The following is a 12,497-nucleotide window of genomic DNA, read 5'->3' as shown; positions in this document are numbered from 1 at the left end:
AGGAGAACAGTCAGGAGAAGACCCACAGTTTAATTGGTCTGAATGGGAGATGAGCAGATTGAATACAGCTTCCCTAGTTCTAGGCGATATCATTTCGCTCACTCCTTTCTAGAACGTCATAAATCAAAATACTTGATTTTTCAGGAGAACGTCTTTAAGGTTTAAAAATATAATACAATGTATTATTTTTTGACATCTCATCAAAGATGAAGAAGAATATGGAAGTCTACTAAAATAACTCCTGTAATTGGAGATAATCCAGATTTTGTGAACAAGTATTTGGACACACTCAAAATGTTGTAAATAAATTGTAAATAAATAAATAAAAATGAAAATGGTATTTTCTGGCGTTTCTCATGTGTGTGATTATAATCCAGGATTCGGACCTCACATACTAATATAAGAGTTTCTGCTTAGTAAAAAGCTTCTTTACATCTCACCAATAGATGTCTCTAGTGAAGTTCTAGTGATTCAACAACAAGGTTTCTAAAATTGGTTCATATATATAGAACTTCCAAGAATTTGAGTAGTGTGGTTGTCAATAATGGGTAGAATTGGTGAATGTTACACGTGTGTAAAGTGATCACTTAAACCAGCCTATGACGGTCGTCAGCCCCGTAAATGCCCAGGCTTCCATATTCTTCTTCATCTTTGATGAGATGTCAAAAAATAGTATTAAAAATAATTATCAAGACACTTATTGAACTTTTTACTGTGCAACAGATCTTTTTAGATAAAACCTGAAGGTTTTTTCTCCATTTGAAAAATATTTAGTATACTTAAAAAAAATTTAAAACAATACATTTTCTTCAAAATGCAAAAACAACACTTTCTACCCTGTAGCGGGTAAATATTGAGTAAAAAATATGCCACTTTTGCTGGGATATAGTACATTTTCTGGGCATTACGAAAACATGCACAACTGGAAATCGACGATTTTTGATTTATGACGTTCTTGAAAGGAGTGAGCGATATGAAAATACGTGTGTGTATCATACAGTCGATACTAGGGTATACACAGTGCAGTCGATACTAATAGAAAATAGAAAATCGATCGCTAGAACAAAGATTGAAATCCAAGGAATATTTTTAGTTCAACCAAAATCTGAAATAAACGTTCGTAAACACGTAACTGGACCACACGGATCCCGCACCACACTATTGCACCACGCGCGAGAATGTACAGGGTGTTTTTTTTACACATGTTTTTACATACATTTTTTTACACATCAACAAAGCGAATGGTGCACTGAAATCAGTTGTAGCAAATAAAAACCTATCAGCGGAAGCTAAACTGGCAGTGCACAACGGAGTCCCGGTTCCAACTCTAATGTATGGAAGTGAAACATGGAGTTGGCAAAAGGAGGATGAAAGTAGACTGAATGCAGTCGAAATGCGATCTCTCAGAAGAATGTGCGACAAAACGACGTATGATAGATGTGCGAATAGTGAAATAAGGTAGGAATGCAAAGCTGAGATAAGCATTATCGATAAAATTAAGAAAGGTGCGTTGAGATGGTTTGGACATGTGGAACGAATGAGTGAGGAAAGAACGGTAAAACAAATTTATGAGGCGAATGTTAGCGGGAAAAGAAGCAGAGGAAGACCGAGAAAAACATGGCACGATCAGGTGTGCCAAATACTTGAAAGTGGTCAGGTTAGGAGTCGTAACAATCGGCGGGTATGTATGAGGAGATGCATGAACGTGGAAGAGGCGAAGAATGTTTGCAAGGGCAGAGTGGTGTGGCGCTCTATTCTCTCTGCCTACCCCTGCGGGGAAGCGGCTTGATGGTTAGTTAGTTAGTTTTTTTTTACACTGGCAGTATTCGGCTGTCCAGACTCAAGTAGATTCTACTTAGTCCAAAAATGCAAGAAAAAACGTGCTACAAAAAAAATGTCCCTTACTGTGTTTCAAGTTTGGACAGCCGTATTGTTTTTACATACTAAACAAGGAATTCATTCAAACACTTATCCGCACCCCAATCCCCAATGGTGCATAGGGCACTGCGTCATATAAACGCAGTGTTATCTTGATCGTAAACACATGAAGGAAAGGTGATCAGCCCTCCGCTTCATGTACCAGTCCAGGGTAATATTGAATAAATATTAGAGTGAAAAAAATCACTTATATTTATTTTAAACAAGGAATAATTGAAAATATTAGGAAGAGTTCTTTAAGGCGGTATGGACAGGTGGAGCGAATGCATAGCGAGAGAATGACCAAGATGTGGCGAACGTGAACGGGAAAACAGAACGAGGACGACCGGAAAAGACTTGGCACGATCAGATCAATCAGAACCTCAAATCTGGTGGGGTCAAAAGTCTGCGTATTCGGAGGGCATGTATGGATGGATGTGAACGAGGCGAGGAGTGTATGTCAGGACAGAAGAGTGTGGCGTTCCATCCTTTCTGCCTAGTAGTAGTAGTAGACAGTTGACTTGACTTGAATCTTAGAGTACCGGGTCAAAGTGACCCCTAATCCTTCATCGGATTATAAAAAAATTGATTTATATGGATGGTAGAAAAGGGTTCTAGGTTGAAAGCTACGAAGGCAGTAGCCAGTGTTTTTGCCCAGAATTATCACTCATTAATTACATGAAATTATCTTCTTCTTCTTCTTTTTGTAGATCCTAGGGATCTGTTTGTGCCTCCGCATGTCGCTCTCGGGATGTCGACTCCCAGCTGTCTTTCCATCTTTTTGGTGGTCTGCCTGGGGGTCTGCGTCCTTCAGGGATACGTCTGTCTTCTGACATTCTGTTTATAAGTTCCTTCCAGTATCGCCTTCGTTGGCGTCCCCACCTCACGATATCCTCCGTCTTACACATGCTCCGGATGTCTATATTCCTTACTCGGTTCGCAATGTGTTTCCGGTAATGGATCGGAGAGTCTTCATCTCGGAGGTTCCAAGTCGAGATTTTGTTCTGGAAGTATCTGCTCTTGCCTCAAACCCATAAGTGGCTATTGGTCCAACACATGTTTTGTATATTTTCATTTTAATTCCTATTCTCATGTGTTTGTTTCCACACCGAGTTTTAATTGAAATTATAGTAACTTTAATCATAAAGAGTAAATCCGCTCACGAGTGGGCGTAGGCTATGAAACTTAAAAAGTTGAAGCCTGAGTAGGGTCACGATAAGCGGTGTTGCATAAGCCGTAGCTAGATTTCAGAGTCACTTGGACGTTAGGTAATTCAAACAACAACAAAAAAACCTACGAAGGCAGTCGACAGTTCGCCCAGTCCTTTCAACAACGTCATAAATCAAAAAACTTGATTTTTCAGGAGGTCGTTTTTAAAGTTTAAAGATATAATACAATGTTTTAAAAATAAATATCAAGCCACTTATTGAACTTTTTGCCGTGCAACAGATCTTTTAAGGTAAAATCTGAAGGTTTTTTTCTCCATTTGAAAAATTAATAGTATATTTAAAAAATAATTGAACGATACCTTTTCTTGAAAATGCAAAAGCAACACTTTCTGCGCTGTAGCGGGTAAATATTAAGTTAAAACTATGCCTCTTTTGCTGGGATATAGTACATTTTCTGGGTATTCCGAAAACATGCACAGCTGAAAATTGACGAATTATGATTTATGACGTTCTTGAAAGGAGTAAGCGAGTTGTGGAGGTCCTCGGCAAAACGTTACGTTTCCATTATCAATGATTTTAAGCAATCAGGAATTCTAGCTTGGAAAATTGTTACGTTTTGGTGCGATTGGTTTAACACAGGATTGGTCACGTTTTATCGCAACTTTAATTGAGATTTCGATAGAATACAGTCAACAGAACAGATTTGCATTTAAAGGATTTTTTGTGCAATACTGGATATGTAACTTTTTGGCGAGGACCTCCACAGTCGGTTTTTAGTCAAACCTTTTGCCATTTCACCATGGATAGACTGAATGACCATTATGCGCGACGTAGGTTCGGTGAATCACTTTATATATATATATATATATATATATATGTATATATATATATATATATATATATATATATATACATATATATATATATATATATATATATATATATATATATATATATATATATATATATATATATATATATATATATATATATATATATATATATATATATATATATATATATATATATATATATATATATATATATACCCGCCTCCGTAGTGTAATGGTCAGCACGCTCGGTTACCGTTCTGGAGGTCCCGGGTTCGATTCCCAAGGGGGGTAAAATAAATATAAGTGATTTTTTCACTGTAATATTTATTCAATATTACCATGGACTGGTACCTGAAGCGGAGGGCTGATCACCTTTCCTTCATGTGTAAAAACGATCAAGATAACACTGCGTTTATATGACACAGTGCCCTATGCACCATTGGGGTGCGGATAAGGGTTTGAATGAATATATATATATATATATATATATATATATATATATATATATATATATATATATATATATATATATATATTTTTTTTATTTTTATATGTATGATATTCATTTGTTCCACCTTTTCAACGCAAAATTTTTTTCACCGATGAGGCACACTTTTGGTTAAATGGCTGTGTCAATAAGCGGAATTGTCGAATTCGGAGTGGAGAAAACCCAGAAGCCCTTGTCGAGACGCCCTTACATCCATTAAAAGTCACTGTTTGGTGTGCTTTATGGGCAGGTGGAATCATTGGTCCATATTTTTTTAAAGACGATGCCGGCCAGAATGTTACGGTCAATGGAGAGCGCTACAGAACCATGATTACTGACTTCTTCGTACCTCAGTTGAATGGCATTGATGTGACAGAGCTGTGGTTTCAACAAGATGGCGCAACATGCCACACGGCGGGTGGCACCATCAATTTACTGCGGGAAATTTGAATTTGAATCCCTGTTAATAAAACACCCTATACATATCGACGTATTGGTGGGTTTTATTACATTTTGTTGTTATTCAGCGCACAAAGTGATTTGTTTGTTCAAATCAAGCACTAGCCATCGCACCGTTTCCCCGCAGGGGTAGGCAGAGAGCGTACAGAACACCACACCACTCTGACTTTGCAAATAATCTTCGCCTCTTTCGCAGTCATGCATCTCGTCATATATACCAGCATTTATTCTTGACCCATCCACGCCCAAGTACTTGATGTCAAGTTTTCCTCGGTCTTCTCCTCCTCCTATTTCCAACTACATTCGCCTCATAAATTTGTTTTACCGTTCTCTCCTCGCGGAGAGAATAGAACGCTACACCACTCTGTCTTTGCGAACATCCTTCGCCTCTTCCACATTCGTGCATCCTCTCATACATTCCCGACGATTATTCCCACTCCTGACCTGTCCACGCGCAAGTACTACAAGTTATTTATCATGCCAAGTTTATTTCGGTCTTTCTCTGTTTCCATTCCCAATTCAATTCGCCTCGTATATTGATTAGTGTGGTTATCAAGTTTTCTGACAATTTGATATAATTTGAAGAGGACATCTCACACATTTTGAGACGCTAATTTTGAAGGTTTCCGACAATTTGGTATAATTTGATTTAGATATCTGGCATATTTTGCTAGTTTTGAAGGAGGAATTTTCTGATAATTTGGCATAATTTGATGCAGATATGTGGCATATTTTGTTACGAGATACTGACATATTGGTATAATTATCCCACATATTTTGTGATGCAAGATTTGAAAAAGATGAGTTTTCTGACAATTTGCCATAATTTGATTTAGATATCTGGCATATTTTGCTAGTTTTGAAGGAGAAGTTTTCTGACATATTGGTATAATTTGATGCAGATATCTGGCATATTTTGCTAGTTTTGAAGGAGAAGTTTTCTGACATATTGGTATAATTTGATGCAGATATCTGGTCTATTTTGATAGTTTTGAAGGATAATTTTTCTGACAATTTGGCATAATTTGATGCAGATATGTGGCATATTTTGCTAGTTTTGAAGGAGAAGTTTTCTGACATATTTGGCATAATTTGATGCAGATATCTGGCATATTTTGCTAGTTTTGAAGGAGAAGTTTTCTGACATATTTGGCATAATTTGATGCAGATATCTGATATATTTTGATAGTTTTGAAGGAGAAGTTTTCTGATAATTTGATGCAAATATCTGACATATTTTGATAGTTTTGAAGGATAATTTTTCTGACAATTTGGCATAATTTTATGCAAATATCTAGCATATTTTGATAGTTTTAAAGGAGAATTTTTCTGACAATTTGGCATAATTTGATGCAAATATCTAGCATATTTTGCTAGTTTTGAAGGAGAAGTTTTCTGACATATTTGGCATAATTTGATGCAGATATCTGGTCTATTTTGATAGTTTTGAAGGATAATTTTTCTGACAATTTGGCATAATTTGATGCAAATATCTGACATATTTTGATAGTTTTAAAGGATAATTTTTCTTACAATTTGGCATAATTTGATGCAGATATCTGGCATATTTTGCTACGAGTTACTGACATTTTGGTATGATTTGAAGAGGATATCATCTCACATGTTTTGTTACGCTGGTTTTGAACAAGAAAGTTTCTGACAATTTGGTATAATTTGTTGCGGAAATCTCGTACGTTTTGCGAAGAGTTTACGAGTTACATATTGGTATGATTTGAAGAGGATATCTCACATATTAAGGAAAGAAAAAAATATAGTATATTTACAATCAACATATTCAAAAAAACATCTTTAGTATCAAGTATTATTGTTGAAAATTTGGAAATACTTATTTCAAACAATTTGGTATAATTTGGTGCAGATATCTGGCATATTTTGTTACGAGTTACTGCTTATTTTGAAGGAGGAATTTTCTAACAATTTGGTACAATTTGGTGCAGATATCTGGCATATTTTGTTACGAGTTACTACTTATTTTGAAGGAGGAATTTTCTAACAATTTGGTACAATTTGGTGCAGATATCTGGCATATTTTGTTACGAGTTACTGCTTATTTTGAAGGAGGAATTTTCTAACATTTTGGTATAATTTGGTGCAGATATCTGGCATATTTTGTTACGAGTTACTGCTTATTTTGAAGGAGGAATTTTCTAACAATTTGGTATAATTTGGTGGAGATATCTGGCATATTTTGTTACGAGTTACTGCTTATTTTGAAGGAGGAATTTTCTAACAATTTGGTACAATTTGGTGCAGATATCTGGCATAATATGTTACGAGTTACTGCTTATTTTGAACGAGGAATTTTCTAACAATTTGGTATAATTTGGTGCAGATATCTGGCATATTTTGTTACGAGTTACTGCTTATTTTGAAGGAGGAATTTTCCAACAATTTGGTATAATTTGGTATAATATGGTGCAGATATCTGGCATATTTTGTTACGAGTTACTGCTTATTTTGAAGGAGGAATTTTCTAACAATTTGGTATAATTTGGTGGAGATATCTGGCATATTTTATTACGAGTTACTGCTTATTTTGAAGGAGGAATTTTCTAACAATTTGGTATATAATTTGGTGCAGATATCTGGCATATTTTGTTACGAGTTACTGCTTATTTTGAAGGAGGAATTTTCTAACATTTTGGTGCAGATATCTGGCATATTCTACTAGTTTTTCAAGAGAATTTTTCTGACATATTGGCAATATTTGAAGAGGGTATACAGATATTTCGTGACGCTAGTTTTGAAGGAGTAATTTCTGATAATTTAGTATGTTTCGATAAGGACATCTCGTACAATTTGTGACGAGTGTTGGGGGAGCAATATCACGTTTGAAAATATCGAAATATTGATCGGGCAATGTTTACAAAAATTTCCCGCCGGGTGTCAGTCCCCCAGAAGGTCGGCAACGTCGCCGCGTTTCACAAAAACAACAAGATATTGCGCAAATTTGTGCATCGGGGGGGTGACAATGGCAATTGGAAGTTTGGGGGCCCACCTCTAGAGACGGCGGCGGCAGTCCGGGGCTCCGAAGTCCGAGGGCTCGTTCATGGCGCACACAACACTGGAAATTTACCTATTTATCTACTAATCTCATTCACACTGAACACTGGATCCCGGCACTGTTTAGTTTGGCACTCGGCGTCACCCCGAAAATCGATAGCGGCGCTACGCCCCCCTGAGCGGGCCCCGAAGGCCGAGGGCCTGTCCAGCTAGCCTGCGCCCTGCCACGTCAGAACCGCGAGCCGCCGGCCTCGGCGTGCGCCATAACCGCGAAAGTTCACAAGCCCACGAGACGCGAAAATGGCCAAATTCGTCCAAAATGCGAAGCGAGCGTGCAAAACTCAACGGCACGACAGGCTACCATAACTCACGCGACGGCGTCTCTCTCACTCCCGGCTCTTCCGGCGTCTTTTATCTCTCTCCAACGCGGCGGCCATTTGCGATTCTAATGCAACGAGTGCGAGAGGGACGCTAGGAGATCGATCCGCACCGCGACCAAAGCAGCACCTCCCCGAGCAAAAAAGTCAAACAATTTACATACAAACAAAAAATAATTTCATACATTTGATCAATACTTTTTTATTCATTCTAGTCCATTTATCTTCCGTTAGTCCGCGCGGCCGGATGAACGAGGCCTAGAGGGAGAGTGCTTGCACGGTTGACAGAGCTGCGATGCGCCTAGAAGATTGACACGGCCGAGATAAAGATAAAACACATAACCTAGTAAAATACCAACGCCTGTAAAACGCGCCACATTTCAAATGTCGCACCGATTTTTAAACTGTTGTGTGGCCTAAAACCGTCACCTTTTGTGCTCCAGAAAGTACTTTTTAGGCTAGATAATACTATTTCTCACATACACAAGTTGTGAGTGTAAACATTAGCAATTCCATAATATTTATTTATTGTAACTGCAGACAGTTGGTAGAATTCCATTTTGAATTGTTGGGTAATATATCCAAAATTGATCACAGTTATTGGATTGAATTCTATTTTTATTTACATATATCGCTCACTCCTTTCAACAACGTCAAATATCAAAAATCGTCAATTTTCAGCTGTACATGTTTTCGGAATGCCCAGAAATTATACTATATCCCAGCAAAAGCGGCATATTTTTAACAATATTTGTTTGAAAGTGTTGTTTTTGCATTTTGAAGAAAAGGTATTGTTTAATTATTTTATTAAAGATACAAAATAGTTTTAAAATGAAAAAAAAACCTTTTGGTTTTGCTTACAAAGATTTGTTACACATTAAAAAGTTCAAAAAGTGGCTTGAAATTAATTTTTAATACATTATATATTTAAACATTAAAAACGATCTCCTGAAAAATTGAAAAGTTTTTTGATATATGACGTTGTTGAAAGGAGTGAGCGATATGTGTTTACAACATCAAACTTCTATTGTTTACAATGTCGACTTTACAATACATAGTAAAGTAATACCTCGATATAACGGACCTCTATTTAACGAACTGCGAATATGACGGACAAAAATCCGGTCAAATGTTTTTTTTAAAACGTCCTGGTAATATTATATGTATATATATAAAACCCTTATCCGCACCTCAATGGTGCATAGGGCACTGCTTTATATAAACGCAGTGTTATCTTGATCGTTTACACATGAAGGAAAGGTGATCAGCCCCCCGCTTCAGGACCAGTCCAGGGTAATATTGAATAAATATTACAGTGGAAAAATCACATATATTTATTTGACCCCCCTGGGAATCGAACCCGGGACCTCCAGAACGGTAGCCGGGCGTGCTGACCATTACACTACGGAGGCGAACAAAAATTAATATTATAGAAGCTTAAATTCAAGTGTCGCCGGTCATAATAATCGCGTCATACGTCTAGCACTAGAATTTGCGACATGATGCCGTCCTGTTCGTAGACTGCACCTATCCGGAGCAACAAAAACACTGCCAAAAAGGAAGTCAGCATTGGTAAGGTCACATCTCCACCATCTAATGACATCCATTGACCATTCGTCAGCTAACGAGGTTCAACTATATTATACGCATTTACCTAATTTTAGAGAGTTGATTGTATTATTACTCCTTTAGATTTTACTTTTCTTTTAGTTAAACTCTCTATTTGCTTTCATTTTATAATTATTATTTCATATTATTTCAGTCTTACCACTTTTATATTACCATTCAAAATATATAAAGCCGTATTATAAAAAGAATAAGCATACCCTGCCTACCTCAGAACAGGTATCTCCAAATACCTAGTGAGGATAGACAGTGACCAATAACGCTCGGCTACCGTTCTGGAGGTCCCGGGTTCGATTCCCAAGGGGGGTAAAATAAATATAAGTGATTTTTTCACTGTAATATTTATTCAATATTACCATGGACTGGTACCTGAAGCGGAGGGCTGATCACCTTTCCTTCATGTGTAAAATCGATCAAGATAACACTGCGTTTATATGACACAGTGCCCTATGCACCATTGGGGTGCGGATAAGGGTTTGAATGAATATATATATATATATATATATATATATATATATATATATATATATATATATATATATATATATATATATATATATATATATATATATATATATATATATATATATATAAATATGTATAACTTAAGCACAAAATTATATTAAATAATAAACGCTGTTCTGCAGCACTGAACCTGGAAAAAAAAAAATAATAATAATAATAATAATTAAAAAAAACAGCAAATTTGAAAAGTGCAAACAAAACTTGATTCCTTTCCCAAAGCAGGGTTACTGAAAGCAAGCGCGTCCATATCAAACAGCAACGTCACTTCACCACGAGTGTCCCCAAACAATAAACACAGTCATATTTGTGTTTTGTATTGTTTATTTATATATAAATACAGAGTTCATATTATCCAAAAACGTTTTTTGATATATCGCTCACTCTTTTCAAACGACGTCATATATCAAAAATCGTCAATTTTCAGTTGTGCATGTTTTCGGAATGCCCAGAAAATGTACTATATCCCAGCTAAAGCGGCATATTTTTAACTTAATATTTACCCGCTACAGGGCAGAAAGTGTTGTTTTTGCATTTTGAAGAAAAGGTATCGTTTAATATATTTTTAAGTATGCTTAATATTTTTCAAATGGAGAAAAAACATTCAGGTTTTTACCTTAAAAGATCTGTTGCGCTGTAAAAAGTTCAACAAGTGGCTTGATATTTATTTTCAATACATTTCATTATATTTTTTAACTTTCAAAACAATATCCTGAAAAATCTTGTTTTTTTATATATGACGTTGTTGAAAGGAGTGAGCGATACGTATTTTAAACCCCCCCCCCCCAATATAAGTCCGCTATATCGAGATTTTACTGTACTAAAGTGTTAAAACATGAGGTTGTATTTATTTTATTATGAGATATAGTCCTTGTTCATACAATACATAAATGTTTATTGCAGTATTGTCTTCAGATTACAAAAACTCGACCTGTTACATCACTAATTTTTCCTATATTTCAATCAGTAATGTTTTCTAGGGATGGAGAGATTGATAAGGTAAAGAAATGAGAGTGTAGTTTAAAAAAAATAATGGTGCACTTGAATTCAGTTATGGCAAATAAAAGCCTATCAGCGAAAGATAAACTGGCCGTACAGAAGTACATAAAGTCGGCAGAAGGAGGATGAAAGTAGACTGAATGCAGTCGGAATGCTATCTCTTAGTGCGGCAAAACCATGTATGTTAGATGTTCCAATGGTGATATAAGGAAAGGGTCCTGAAAGGCTGAGATGAGCACTATCCAGCAAACTAAGGAAGGCGGCTTGGGATAGTTTGGGAAGGATGAGAGTAGACTGGATGCAGTCGGAATGCGATCTCTCAGTGCGGCAAGACCATGTATGGTAGATGTTCCAATGGTGATATAAGGAAAGGGTGCAAGGCTGAGATGAGCACTATCCAGCAAACTAAGGAAGGCGGCTAGGGATAGTTTGGGAAAGATGAGAGTAGACTGGATGCAGTCGGAATGCGATCTCTTAGTGTGGCAAAACCATGTATGGTAGATGTTCCAATGGTGATATAAGGAAAGGGTGCAAAGTTGAAATAAGCATTATCGATAAAATTAAGAAAGGTGAGTTGGGATAGTTAGGATATGTGGAACAAAAGAGTGAGGAAAGAACGGTAAAACAAATCTATGAGGCGAATGTAGTTGGGAAAAGGAGCAGAGAAATACCGAGGAAAACTTGGCATGATCAGGTATATATCAATACTTGAAAGCAGGAGCCGAAATAATCTGCGGGTATGTATGAAGAGATGCGTGAATGTGGAAGAAGCGAAGAATGTTTACAAAGACAGAGTAGTGTGGCGTTCAATTCTCTCTGCCTACCCCTGCGATGAAGTTGGGTGATACTTCATCGCAGGGGTAGGCAGAGAAAAAAGTAAAACATTTTCGGTGTTTTTTTTTAGTACCTAACCTCAATGACGTCTGTAAACCAACTATTATATATCCCTTACCGCACCCCAATGGTGCATAGGGCACTGCTTCATATAAACGCAGTGTTATCTCGATCGATTACACATGAAGGAAAGGTGATCAGCCCTCCACTTCAGGTACCAGTCCAGTGTAATATTGAATAAATATAAGAG

The sequence above is a fragment of the Brachycentrus maculatus genome, unplaced genomic scaffold, assembly GCF_059751285.1.
Source record: "Brachycentrus maculatus isolate JH-2025_06_01 unplaced genomic scaffold, ASM5975128v1 h1tg000342l, whole genome shotgun sequence".
Classification (NCBI taxonomy): domain Eukaryota; kingdom Metazoa; phylum Arthropoda; class Insecta; order Trichoptera; family Brachycentridae; genus Brachycentrus; species Brachycentrus maculatus.
The sequence above is the reverse complement of the archived record's forward strand: the minus strand, read 5'-3'. Positions refer to the sequence as shown.